This window comes from Balaenoptera physalus (genome assembly GCF_965194825.1).
Source record: "Balaenoptera physalus genome assembly, chromosome: 1".
NCBI lineage: Eukaryota > Metazoa > Chordata > Mammalia > Artiodactyla > Balaenopteridae > Balaenoptera > Balaenoptera physalus.
The window spans coordinates 179,772,212-179,786,440 of NC_138882.1; positions in this window are offsets into that span (position 1 = coordinate 179,772,212).

A 14,229-nucleotide genomic window follows, 5' to 3' on the forward strand; every position below is an offset into this window, starting at 1 on the left:
TAGAGTGGGAACATCTGATTGACAGAACCAGGTCACGTGACCATGCCCAGACTGCAAGGGAAGCTGGGAAAACAAACATCTAGAAATTTTTGCTTTTAAAATGGGAGGCAGTTCTGCCTCCTCCCACGACTCCTAAGGAAGGGACTCCTCTAGAATAGGAAAGAGGGTTCACATGTCAGGCAGTCAAAACAAACAAGAACAGGCAAAGGCTCAAGCAACAGTTTCTCAGAGGAGGCATTGATTCTACCAGCGCCTTGAAGAGTGATCAGACTTAGGCTGGAAGGGGTATGAAGGGTGGAGGGGTTCAGACCAGGGCAGGGGCTTACGTGTCTGGCTGGAGGGTGCTTACTAGATAACAGTCACTGAGCTCAGCACTTTATTCACACTTAATTCTCACAAATGTAGGCAGCAGGGGAACTATTATTAGCAACTTTTTTCAGACAAAGAACCTGAGGGTCAAAGTGGTTAGGTCAACTTGCCCAAGATCATACAGCTAGAAGGTGGCAGAGCTGAGATCTGAATGCAGGCAAGCTGACACCTGGCCCATAACCTCTACACTCTACAGGAAATAGGTTCCCTATTGAGGTCATACTCCTATCAATTGATAGTGGCTGCCTGGAGCCCTATGTTGAGAAGGATTCTGAGGTTGTCTCTGATATATAATGTAAGAAGGGCTGTGATCAATTAGTGATATTTTCTTAACGAATTTGACCTGAGAACTCAAAATTCACGTTTTCAAGTGAACATACAATATTTATCAAAATTGACCATATACTGGCCCATAAAAAAAGACTCAACACATTTCGAAAGATTGAAATTATTCAGACTGTATTCTCTAACCACAAAGGAACTAAACTATAAATCAATAACAAAAAAGAAAAATTAAAAACCCCAAGTGCCTGGAAATTAAACATTAAACTCATCAAAGGAAAAATCAGAAAACTTTTTGCACTGAATGATAATAAAGATATCTCATAATAAAACTTGCAGGATGCAGCTAATGCAGTTATTAAAGGAAAATTTGTAGCCTCAAAATGGTTATATTAGAAAAGGAGAAAGATTTGGAAATTAGTGATTAAAGCGTCCATCTCAAGAAGCTGAAAAGTAACAGCAAAGGGAAAAAAAAAGAACAAAGGAAAGAAGAAAACAACAAAGATAAGAAGAGCATAAATCAACAATGCTAATAGTTGGTTCTTTGAAAGTATCAATATTAACAAAAAATTGAGTAAGTCATATCTACCATAGACATAATGACAGAACATGTGCCAGAAAGTACCTATCCTTGGAACCCTCTACCTTTTATATGGTATATGCTTACAATAGTATTAGTTAAACTGAATTTGAACAAGGGCAGAGAGACACAATGTTTAAGGGATGATGAGTAATTCAGTTAGGTTGGAGTTGAAATACTGTAAGGGAGACGAATTAGACTGGATTCTGTTGTAGGTGACAGAAGCCCATATCAAATTGACTTAAGCAAATAAGAGACTTTATTTGTTTGCATAACTGAAAAGTCCAGGAGGAAGTCTGGCTCTACACACAGGTGGCTCTAGGTGTTTAAGTGCTGCTGCAGGAGTGGCTCTTTGTGCTTTTTATCCTCATCTTTCTGTATTCATTTAATTTTCAGACAGACTCTCCAGCCTAGGCTGGAAGGGCAGTGAGCTACTTGGGTGTTTTCATGGTGATGGCAGAAGTGCAAGAGAACAAGGGCACAAGCGTATTTCAGGCAGCTAAATGTGACTCATTTTCCAATACACTATTGGTCAAAGCAAGTCACATGACCAACCCCAAAGTCTAGGGCTTGGGAAATTCTCTCTGCCCATCCTGAGATTGTGGCAAGGATATAAAATAAATAATTAGGAGCACAATTCAGTCTACATAGATTCTAACTCAGCATTGGGCTTTCTGGGTCATAGGGTACATGCATGCTTAATTTCACTTACAAACTGCCCGACTGTTCTCCAGAATGGCTGCACCAGTCTACATTCCCACCAGCAGTGCACAAGGGTGTCTCCCTGAATCCTCACCAATGCTCAGCATTATCCACTTCTCTCATTTTTTGCCAGCCTGATGGATGTGAAATGGCATCTCACTGATGTTTTACTTTGTGTGTCTCTGATTATGGATGCATCTAAGTATCTCTGCACCTTGTTAGTCATTTGGATTCCCTTTCTGTGAGTCGCCTATTCACATCCTTCACTCATTTGCCCTCACATTTTGGTTCCTTTTCTTATTGATTTGCAGGAGTTCCATGTATAGTCTGGATATGAATCCCTTGTCAGCTTTTGACATTGAAAACATCTTTTACAAATCAGTTTTCCATCTGTTAATTTTGTTTACAGGGTCCTTCGCCGAACAAAAATCTTTGATATAAGCAAATTCAACATTTCTTCTCATGGCTTTTGCTTTTTGGGTCTAGTTTAGGAGGTGCTTTCCCCACTTCTAGATCACAAAATATTCTACATTTTTTTTCTTTCACAGCTAGGTCTTTCATACAGCTGGAATCCACGTTTGTGGTGGCCAAGGGCAAGGAGTCAGTTTTGTTCTAAAAAGTCTGTTCCTTCCTTCTTTGATTCATGGTGCCATCTTTGTTATATATCAGATCTATCTATCTATCATTTATTTTTATCTATCTATCTATCATCACCATCATCATCATCATTGTCATCATCTGTATCTATATTTGTATCTATGTCTATCTATCTATCTGTGTATATGATAAGACAAGATCTCCCATTTAGTTTTTCTTTTACAAAGTTGACTTAACTCTTTGTGGACCTTATTCTTGCACATATAATTTAGAACAAGCTTGATGAGTTTCTCCAAAATGAAATCCATCTAGAATTTTGCTTGGGATTGTACTGATTTTGTAGCTCAATTTGAGAAGAACCAGCAAGTTTATGATGTTAAGTTACCCTAACCATGAGTATGGAGTAGGTATCCATTTATATCTTCTTTTATATTCTTTAATAGAATTTTTAAAATTTCACCTTAGGGATCTTTTGCATTCCTTAAGTTAATTTCTAGAGACTTTTAATGTAAATCATAGGATATTTAAAAAATTTTAAATAATCTTAAACATACAGGAGAGTTGTAAGAACAATACAAAGAGCTTTTTTCCTGAACCATTTGAGTTTTTGTTGCCAACCTGATGCCCCATCATCCTCACATACTTTATTGGGTATTCCATACAAACGAGGACACTCTCATACATAGCCACCATATAACCATCAACGTTGGGAAGTTAACACTGATGCATTACTATCATCTCATCCCCAGACCTCATTCAAGTTTTAACAGTTGTCCCAATAATGTTCTTTTTTTTTTTAATATAAATTTATTTATTTTATTTATTTAGTTTTGGCTGTGTTGGGTCTTTGTTGCTGCGCGCGGGGCTTTCTCTAGTTGCGGTGAGCGGCGGCTACTCTTCGTTGCATTGCGTGGGTTTCTCATTGCGGTGGCTTCTCTCGTTGTGGAGCACGGGCTCTCGGCACGTGGGCTTCAGTAGTTGTGGCACGTGGGCTCAGTAGTTGTGGCACGCGGGCTCAGTAGTTGTGGCTTGCGGGCTCTAGAGCACAGGCTCAGTAGTTGTGGTGCACGGTCTTAGTTGCTCCACGGCATGTGGGATCTTCCCGGACCAGGGATCGAACCCGTGTCCCCTGCGTTGGCAGGTGGATTCTCAACCACTGCACCACCAGGGAAGCCCCCCAATAATGTTCTTGATGGCAAAAGGAATCACATGTTCAGACCACACCTTGCATTTGCTTTTCGTGTCTCTTTAATCTCCTTTGGTTTGGAACTTGTTTCTCAGTCTTTCTTTGACTCACATGACCTTGATACTTTTGAAGATCACAGGCAAGTTATTTTACAGAATGTTCCTCAATTTAGATTTGTCTAATATTTCCTCATGATTAGATCCAGATTATGCATCTTTGGCAGGAACATCACAGAAGTGATGCTGCATTCTTCCTGTGGCATCCTACCAGATGGCACACAGTTTCAGTTTGTCCTGTTGCTAATGGTGTTTACTTTGATCGCTTGATTAAGGTGGCATCTGCCAGGTTTTGCCATTGTAAAGTTACTCTTTTTCCCTTTGTAATTAAAAGTACTTTGTGGAGTACTTTAAAATTATATAAATAATCTATTTTCATGAAACTTTCAATTTATTCATGGTTTTCATTTTATTCAATCCATTATTATCATTATTTATTTTGCTCTCAGATTGTCCTATTTTTGTCTAGTGGAAGCCCTTCCAAGTTGGACATGTCCTTTTGGCATGTCCTCATCATTCTTTATTTATTTATTTATTTATTTATTTATTTATTTATTTATTTATGGCTGTGTTGGGTCTTCGTTTCTGTGCGAGGGCTTTCTCTAGTTGTGGCAAGTGGGAGCCACTCTTCATCGCGGTGCGCAGGTCTCTCACTATCACGGCCTCTCTTGTTGCGGAGCACAGGCTGCAGACGCGCAGGCTCAGTAACTGTGGCTCACGGGCCCAGCTGTTCCGCGGCACGTGGGATCTTCCCAGACCAGGGCTCGAACCCGTGTCCCCTGCATTGGCAGGCAGATTCTCAACCACTGCGCCACCAGGGAAGCCCCCTCATCATTCTTTGAGCCCTTCCTTTCTTTCTCTTATAACAAGATGATCTAGGCTCCTTTTCTACTTTCTCTGCCTGAAACCTGGGATCAGCGATTCATCCAAAGACACCTGGTTCCTTTTAGTGGAGAATAGTATTTAGAAGCTAAGAGCTGAGAATAGGTGTGCTTATTGCTGCTGGGGTATCACTGCTCCCAGGCCCTCTCAAAGCTAGAGAATATATGTTGCTCTCTTCACCTGTCTCAGGCCCCAGCTTCTCATGCCAGGCTTGCCCCATGCTGGATGCCTTCCTCACCCCACTTGGGCCCCAACACCCCACACAAGCTGCCCCTCTGCACAGATGTCACTTTTCTGTGTGCCGCCTAATGGCTTTAGGACTGAATTTTGGGGGGAAGGGCAGGAAAAAGAATAAAAAGGAAGAGGAAGCTAATTTCCTTGTTACTTTAGTATTTTATTTTCCTTTATATTTTTCAGTTGGCTATTGCTGATATGGAAAAATGCTTTCACTTTTTATAGGTAGGTCTTTTATATGGTGATTATTGCATTGGTTTTTCTGTGTAGGTGATTAGTAAATAGTCTGCAAGTAATGACAGGTTTACCTGTTATCTTCTAATACTTACATTTCTTTTGCTTTTCTTTGTAATGTGAGCTAGAATCTCACGGCTGTTATATAGTAGCTGTGATAGCAGGCATCTTTGAGTTGTTTCTGATCTTAGAGGCATCTAAAGTTTGTCCATTAAGAATATATTTGTTGGACTTCCCTGGTGGCGCAGTGGTTAAGCATCCGCCTGCCAATTCAGGGGACACAGGTTCGAGCCCTGGTCTGGGAAGATCCCACATGCTGCGGAGCAACTAAGCTCGTGTGCCACAACTACTGAGCCTGTGCTCTAAGAGAGTCCATAAGCCACAACTGCTGAATCCCGTGCGCCTAGAGCCCGTGCTCCACCACAAGAGAAGCCACCACAGTGAGAAGCCCGCACACCACAACAAAGAGTAGCCCCCGCTCGCCGCAACTAGAGAGAGCCCGCACGCAGCAACAAAGACCTAACGCAGCCAAAAATAAATAAATAAATAAAATAAATAAATAAATTTATTTTAAAAAAAAGAAAGAACATATTTGTTCTAAATTTTTGGCATATAATTTCTATCAAAATTTGCAGCTTATTTTCTATTTCTAGTTTGTAAAGAAGAATTTTTTAAATCATAAATTATTGCTAAATTTATCAAAACCCTTTTTTGTGTATATGTGCCTATAATGAAACAAATACGATTTTTCTCCTTCAGTCTACTAATTAACATGGAAAATTTAAAGAAATAATTTTCTGATGGTTAATTCTCATTTCTTATATGTGATAAACCCCATTTGGCTGTGATTTTATAACATCAACAACAACATAGGATCCAGTTAGCCAATATTTTGCTTAGGATTTTCATCTTCATGTTCATAGGTGAAAGGACCTATAATTTTCTTGTCTTGTTTATTTTTCCAATTTTGGAAGTAAGATTATACCACCTCATCGAATGTCTTAAACAATTTCTTCTCCCCCTTTTTTCTGATCCCTCTGCTTGAGAATTGAAACTTTGATACCCAGAGAGAGGGATGGATTTAACAAAGATCACAGAGAGAGGAGAGAGTTTGTGACATTTTCTACCCTGAAAAAAATCCCTCTTGGAGATGTCAGCCACCTGGGCTCCTTTGTCAGGCAGAAGTGCTCCAGCCACTGCGTGATTATCTATACTTTGTGTGACCGATCAGGTAGAACACTGGGGTCTCAGGTTCAAGTGCTTGCTTTGCCACAGGACTTTGCCTCTACAACCTTGTGCGTTGGTTTCCTCCTCCTTAAAATGGGAACACGGGATCAGGCAACCCTGAGCCTGTTCTATCTCTGACAGTTGAGGCCTTTTTCAGTCTCAGACACCCTCCTGGGGTTTTAGGCCAAGCTTCAGGGCACAAATAGAATCTGGTGAAAAGGGAAGTACTTGATGGGAGCATCATCTACACAGGCAGCCAGGGCCTTGTTTGTGATTCCAGGCTTGGCCTTGATTGCAGCCTTGTGTGGTTCTCCACATCCGAGAGAATGGGCTCTGGGTGATGTGTCTGCTGAGACCATGGGCAGGGGAGTGAAGGAACCTGGGAGAAGCAGGAGGAAGAAGAACAGACTGCCTTACTACTGACTAGCGGCAGAGTCAAGCCTGGTGGAGCACTGGCCCCAGCCCAGGCCCTCCCTCACCCTTCAGAGGCCTCGTCTGGGTAGAGGAGTGCTTGAGGCCAGGGGAGGCCAGCTCAGCCTGGCGCCGGCTGCTGGGTCTGGGACTCCAGCAGAAGGCTGCATCTGGGGCCTGACTCTCCTGGAGGCCTGATTGGTTCTCCCTGGACCTCCTCCTTTGGCACCTCCACCATGATTCCCTGCCCCAGCTCCTGGATGCCAACTCAGCTTTCCAACTCCCAACTGCAAAGCCTATTTCACACCTCAAGCCCCAACCCCCAAATCCCAGCCTAAACACTGCCCTTTCAATCCCAGTACAATTCCTTCCCCCAGACTTACCTAAGCAAGGCTCATTCTTACCTGAATTCTTCATCTCATTCTCCCCAAGGTGTCCCTGGTCACCCACACAGGTCTGCTTTGGGCCCAGGGAAATATCTAGCATTGATCTATTTCCCTCTTGACTCATCCAGGCTGCCCATGAAGCTGTCCTAGCTATTCCCAGGGACAATCCGTGAGTCCACCCGCTGGCTCCCACCCCACCTGAGCTGGAGCTCCCCCTCCTCTGCCACTCCTAACCTTATTATCTACCATACTGGGGCTCCATGCTGGCCTGGGCCCCCTCCAGCCTGCATCATTGCCCCCTCCAGCCTGCATCATTGCCCCCTTGGGTACTACAACCTGAAGGTTTGCACCAAGTCCTTCCCTGCATGGACATGCTGCCCCCTGCTGGTCAGTTGGTTATAAAACATGAACAGTTTTCCAGGCCCAGGGAGGCTTGCTGAGCTGCCCTGCTGCGCTCTTACCACAAGTTGTAAGCACTTAATATGCTTTATCTAATTGAATCTTCACAGCAGCTTCATGAGGAAGGTTCCGTTATTACCCCTATTTTACAGATTGGGATGAATGGAGCTGGTTTTGAACCCAGTACAACTAGGAATAAGAATGAGAGCAGTTCATCAACCCAGCTCTTCCTTAGGATTCAGAACCGCATTAGGCCTTTCCAACGTGTTGTCTCCTTAAACCTTCTCTCCCACTTTCCACAGCCTGGTATCAAAGGTTCTCCATGGGCCCCACCCGGCAACCACCCCTTCCACAAACACAGCCTGCATGGTCTCCCCCGCTCTCAGCTAGGGACCCTCAAGCTGCCCACAGCACATGCGAAACTCCCCACACCTGCATCCCTCCTCAACTCCCTTCCCACTACCCACCGCAGGCCAGTCTGCCTCGGTCCTCTGGGTCCTATTCCTTCCTGTGTCCAGCTAATTATCCCTCTTTCTCCAGCTCCTTCCACCCCCCATCTCAACCAAAACTTTCCCGGAGACATTTAAAATGCTAACGTCTCTCTCCTCTTAAAAATATAAGCAAACAACCCCTCCGCCCCCTGCTTTTCAACTCTAGCCACCCTCCTATTTCTCCTCACAGCAAAAGTTCTGGAAGGGCTGTCTACACTCACTGTGCTCATTTCCTCACTTCCTCCTCATTTTTCAGCCCAGGCCATTTTGGCTTTTGGCCCACAGCTTCAGCAAAGCATCCTAAGGTCACCACTCAGGGGACATTGTTCAGGCTCTGGGCATTTGATTTCTCTCTCAGCTGCGCTTAATGCTGTTGGCCACACCCTCCTTCTGGCAAGAGTCCCTCACCTGTGTTTCTGGCTTCTGGTTTTCCCACCTCTCAAGCCTCTCCTCCCCAGCCTCCTCTGATGACCTGTTATAATTATCTGGCCATTAGATGCTGGCGCTCCTCAACACTCGGTCCTGGACCCTCTCCTCTTTCCATCCCATTCTCTCACCCTGGGTAATCTCATCCACACCCATATAGATGCTGATGACTCCCAAGTGTATACCTGTAGCCCAGGGTCCCAACTGGGAGCAGTTTGGCCCTCCAAGGGACACTCAGCAATGTCTGAAGACATTTGTGGTTGTCACAACTATGGAGGGATGCTACTGCCATCTAGTGGGCAGAGGCCAGGGGTGCTGCTAAACATCTTACAGTGCACAGGACGGCCCCCACAGCAAAGAACTGTCTAAGCCGCCAATGTCAGCAATACCCAGGTTGAGGACCGCATTCTAGCCTAGCCCTTCCTCTGAACCCCAGGTTGGTACATCCAACCACTTGTACCACATCTCCACTTGGATGTCTCAAACATACCTCAAACTCAACTTGTCCAAGTTGAACTCATGATCTACCCCAACCTGATTCTCTAACAATCTTCCCCACCTCAGTTGCACCCTGTTATGTGAGCTACAAACCTGGGAGTCATCCTGGAAACCTCCCTCTCCCTCACCTCAGTATCCAGTCCGTCACCAGCTACTGCCCATGTTCTCTTAACATCTCTCCAACACCCTACTCCAGATACCATCATCTCCTGCCTAGGCTTTTATAAAAGCATCCTGTCTGGTCTCCTGGCAACGTCTCAGGGGATTCCCTCCAATCTTTTCACCACACAGCAGCCAGAGTGGTCCACATCAAACTGCAGATCTGATTGTGACACCTCCTTGTTTGAAACACTGAAGGCTTCCCGTTGCTCTTTGGATTAAGACCCAAAACCTTAACACAGCCTGCAAGGCCACATGTTCTGGACCCTGGCAATTCTCCAGCCTCTTGTAAAGCCCTTGCCCACCCCCCTCTCTGCACTCTAGTCACCATTGCTCTATTTTTCAGTTCTTCAAATCCACTGAGCTCCCTCCCACCCCAGGGCCTTTGCATATGCTGTTCCCCTGCCTGGACTGCTCTCCTTCTGCTTCCATTCCCTTCACCTAGTTGACTCCTACTCATCCTTTAGATATATCAACAACTTCAGAGGTCACCACTTCAGGGAGACGTTACATGACCCCAGCATCTAGGTCAAGTTCTATGGTAAACCCTATCAAAGAGCCATGTTTCTTTCCTCACGAAACTTAGTTTAGCATGTAATTTCCCTGCTTATCCATGCAATGACCTGATTAATGTCTGTCTCCCTGACTTGATTCTGTACCCACCAGGTGGGACCACATCTGTGCTTGCTCACCAGTCCCTAGCATAGGCCAGGCACTCAGAGGGGGTCAGTACAATCTCTGAAGGATAGAGTGAGTGAAATCCGATCTTTCCTGCCGGCAACACAGTGAATCACACCAAGAAGAAGCATCTGAGTCATCACCTTTTCTTTTCCCCTGAAAGGCATTGCTTCTGTTCCTTCCTTATCACAAAAGCAATCCATGCTTGTGATGGTAAAATCAGAAATACAAATAAACAAAAGGAAGAAAATATAATCCTGCTGCACATACTATTTCGCAAACTACTTTTTAACCTGAGCAATAAAACATGAACATAGGTATAGATGCGTCAGGAGTTACATTTCTTTATTATTGTTTTTCCTGCATAATATCCCATTATATGTTCAGTGTATAGATTCCTTCTCAATGGACCCGCTGCATTAGAGTACCAGGAAGCTCTTTAAAATACAGATTTCAAGCTCTACGCCCAGGAGACTGAGCTGGGACGACTTGGGTGGGTCCCAGGTATTGCTACTTTAAAATTTCCCCTGGAGATTCTGCTGGGCTTGCCGGGGTTGGGAACCACTAATTGAACAAATCCTCTACTCTGGGCCATAAAGGGAGCACCCAACGTTTTGTTATTCCTAGTTGTGCAGCAATGAGAATCCTTAGGTCTGCACTAGCAAATGACCTCAGTTCTTTCAGAAAGCTGGTTCCCAGGGTGGCCTTGCACAGTGGTAAGCCTGGCTGGGCCATGCTGCCAAACCGCTTTGAGTTTTCAATCCCCTTTCTCTCCATCGGGTCTCTTCTCCCAAGTCAAGTCAAGACTGACTTGATCTGGAAATGGTAAAGCAGTGGTGGGAGAAGCATGATTTTCATTTCTTTACTTTATACCCTTCTGAATAGTTTGATTTTGTGATGACTGGCATGTATTCATTTTTTTTCTTAATTACTTTTACACTAAGACTTGGGAGTTTTATTTTATTTTATTTTAAATGTTTTATTTATTTTATTTTATTTATTTATTTTTGGCTACATTGGGTTTTCGTTGCTGCCCGTGGACTTTCTTCTAGTTGTGGTGAGCGGGGGGCTGCTCTTTGTTGAGGTGCATGGGCTTCTCATTGCGGTGGCTTCTCCTGTTGCGGAGCGTGGGCTCTAGGCACACAGGCTTCAGTAGTTGTGGCACGTGGGCTCAGTAGTTGTGGCTCACGGGCTTAGTTGCTCTGCGGCATGTGGGATCTTCCTGGACCAGGGCTCGAACCCGTGTTCCCTGCATTGGCAGGCGGATTCTTAACCACTGCGCCACCAGGGAAGCCCAGCATGTATTCTTTATGCAATTAAAAAAAAAAAAAAAAAAGATTTTCTGAAATGTCAAATGAGTTTCCCGCCTGGATGGATCTCTTTTGCTGAGCTCTGACCTTACTCTCCAGCTGCTTCCTTGTGACCCTTAGTTGTTTTACAGACATCTCAAAATTGACACACATGTGAAAATTAACAGAGCCAAACTCATTCTCCCCTCTCAAACCTGTTTCTCCACAGTAAATGGCACCTCCTTTCACCTAGCTGCTTGGACAGAAGCAGGGAGCCCTCAGCACCCTCTCCTTCACCCCCAATATCCATCCTTCCCAAACCCTGGGGACTCTGTCTACAGATTCCCATCTCACACTGATCCAGTTCTCTCCATCCCCACCACCATCATCTTGGTCTAAGCTGTCTTCATCACTTGCTGGACTTCTGCATCTCACCCCCAAACAAGCCATTTTACCCGTGGTAACTAGAGTGGTCTTTCAAAACCTAAGTTAGATCAAGACAACCTGACTCGGGATGTTCTGATAACTTCCTGTTGTACTTAGGATGAAATCCAAGTCTTGAAGGTGACCTACCAGCCCCATGTGGTCTGGCCTTTGCCCACCTCTTCTTGCCTTACCTCTCTCTGGGCTGCAACAGCCCTGGCCTCCAGTGACTCCTCATGACAGGAGGTGAAGCTCCTTCCCACCTGAATGCCTTCACACATGTCTGGAACATTCTTCTGATCAAGCCTCACCTTCCCTTGGCTCTCAACTTGAGCGCCCTTCTCCAGGGGTTTCTCTGACCTGATCTAGGGTAGAGTCCCCCTCCGCCTTCTTTCTAGCTGCTTCTGCTTCTTCATAACCCTCAGCCTCCATTGCAATGATATGTTTAGGTGTCTGATAATTGGCTATTGTTGGCTTCACTTACTGGAACGTAAGTTCCCTGAGAGAGTAGAGACATGGCTGTTTGTTCACCGTGAATCCAGCACTAGCTCAGTGCCTGACACATTTAAGGTTCTAAGTACATGTTCATTAAAGACGTTGAAGGACAGGGGGTAAGAGTATCATTCTTCCTGTTTTAAAGGGGAGACAATACAGGCCTGAAATGTAAAGGGACTTACCTGATGTCATACAGCAAGTCAGTGGAGCTCAGGGACCTCACCCTGTAGACCCTGGATGCAGTGCTCCCTTACCATCTTAGGCTGCCCATCATTTAAACTCACCATAACCCTGAGAGGAAAGTGATGGTCTCCTCATGTCACAGGTAACTGCAAATTCAGGCCCACTGAGGTCATGTGACTTACCAAAAGTCACCGGCTTAAGAGAGTGGACGCTGTACTCACACCCAGTCTGTTCTCTCTCTGTTCCTTCTCCTACAACAAACTACAGTCCACACATTTTTACTGAGTACCTACTAAGTGCCGGGCACTGTGTTGGGAGCTGGGGAAGTGGAGTGAACCAGAAGACACAGCCCTGCTCTCCTGGCACTCACATCACTGTGGAAGGAGGCAGGAAAGCACCGCAGAGAAAAGCCCACTAATAATTATGAGTTGTGATATCTGGCTTGGAAACCCAGCCAAGTGCTTTAGGCATCATCCCTGGCACGCCCCCTGTCTCTGGGCATCTGGAAATTCTTCTGCTCCCAGCCCTTCCCCAGGGCCTCCCTAGCTTGCCAAAGCTGGCCCCTTACCAGAAATAATAAAGGCCAGAGTGGAAATAAATGAAATAACAACTAAAAAAAATTTAGAAAAGATCAATGAACAGAGCTGGTTCTTTGAAAATAAACAAAATCAACAAACCTTTAGCCAGACTAACCAAGAAAAAAGAGAGAGGACTCAAATAAATAAGATAAGAAATGAAAGAGGAGAAGGTACAGCTGATAACTCAGAAATACAAAGAATCATAAGAGACTACTATGAACAATTATACACCAATAAATTGGACAAACTGGAAGAAACAGATATTTTCCTAGAAACATACAATCTTTCAAGACTGAATCATGAAGAAAGAGAAAATCTGAATAGACTGATTACTAGTAAGGGGACTGAAACAGTAATCAAAAATCTCCCAACAGCAACAACAACAAAACCCCGGACCATATGGCTTCACTGGTGAATTCTACCAAACACTCAAAGAAAAATTAATACCAATCCTTTTCAAACTCTTCCAAAGTAGAAGAGAGGGGAATTCTTCCAAACACATTTATGAGGTCAGCATTATCCTGATACCCAAACCAGACAAAGATACTAAAAAAAAAGAAAACTACAGGCCAATATCCTTGTTGAACATAGATGCAAAAATCCCCAACAAAATATTAGCAAACTGAATTCAACAATACATTAAAAGGATCATACACTATGATCAAGTGGGATTTATTCTAGGGGTGCAATGATGGTTCAGTATCCACAAATCAATCAATTTGATACATCACATTCACAAAATGAAGGGTAAAAATTATGATCATCTCAATAGATACAGAAAGAGCATTTGACAATATTCAACAACCATTTATGATAAAACTCTCAACAAAGTGACTATGGAGGAATGTACCTCACCATAATAAAAGGCACATGTAACAAACCCATAGTTAACATCATACTCAGTGGTGAAAAGCTGAGACTTTCCCCCTAAGATCAGGAACAAGACAAGGATATCCACTCTTGCCACTTGTATTCAACATAGTATTGGAAGTCCTAGCTACAGCAATTAGGCAAGAAAAAGAAATAAAAGGCATCCAAATTGGAAAGGAAGAAGTAAAACTCACAATTTGCAGATGACAGGACTCTATGTACAGAAAACCCTAATGACCACCAAAAAATATTTAGAGCTAGTAAATGAATTCAGTAAAGTTGCAGAATACAAAATCAATATACAGAAATACATGACATTTCTATACACTAATAATGAAATATTAGAAAGAGAAATTAAGAAAATGATCCCATTTACAGTTACATGAAAAAGAATAAAATACCTGGGAATAGATTTAACCAAGGAGGTGAAAGACTTGTAAACTGAAAACTGTTAGATACTGATGAAATAATTTGAAGAAGACACACACAAAAAATGGAAAGATAGTCCATTCTCATGCATTGGAAAAATTAATATTGTTTAAAATGTCCATACTACACAAAGCAATTCACAGATTCAATGCAATCTGTATCAAA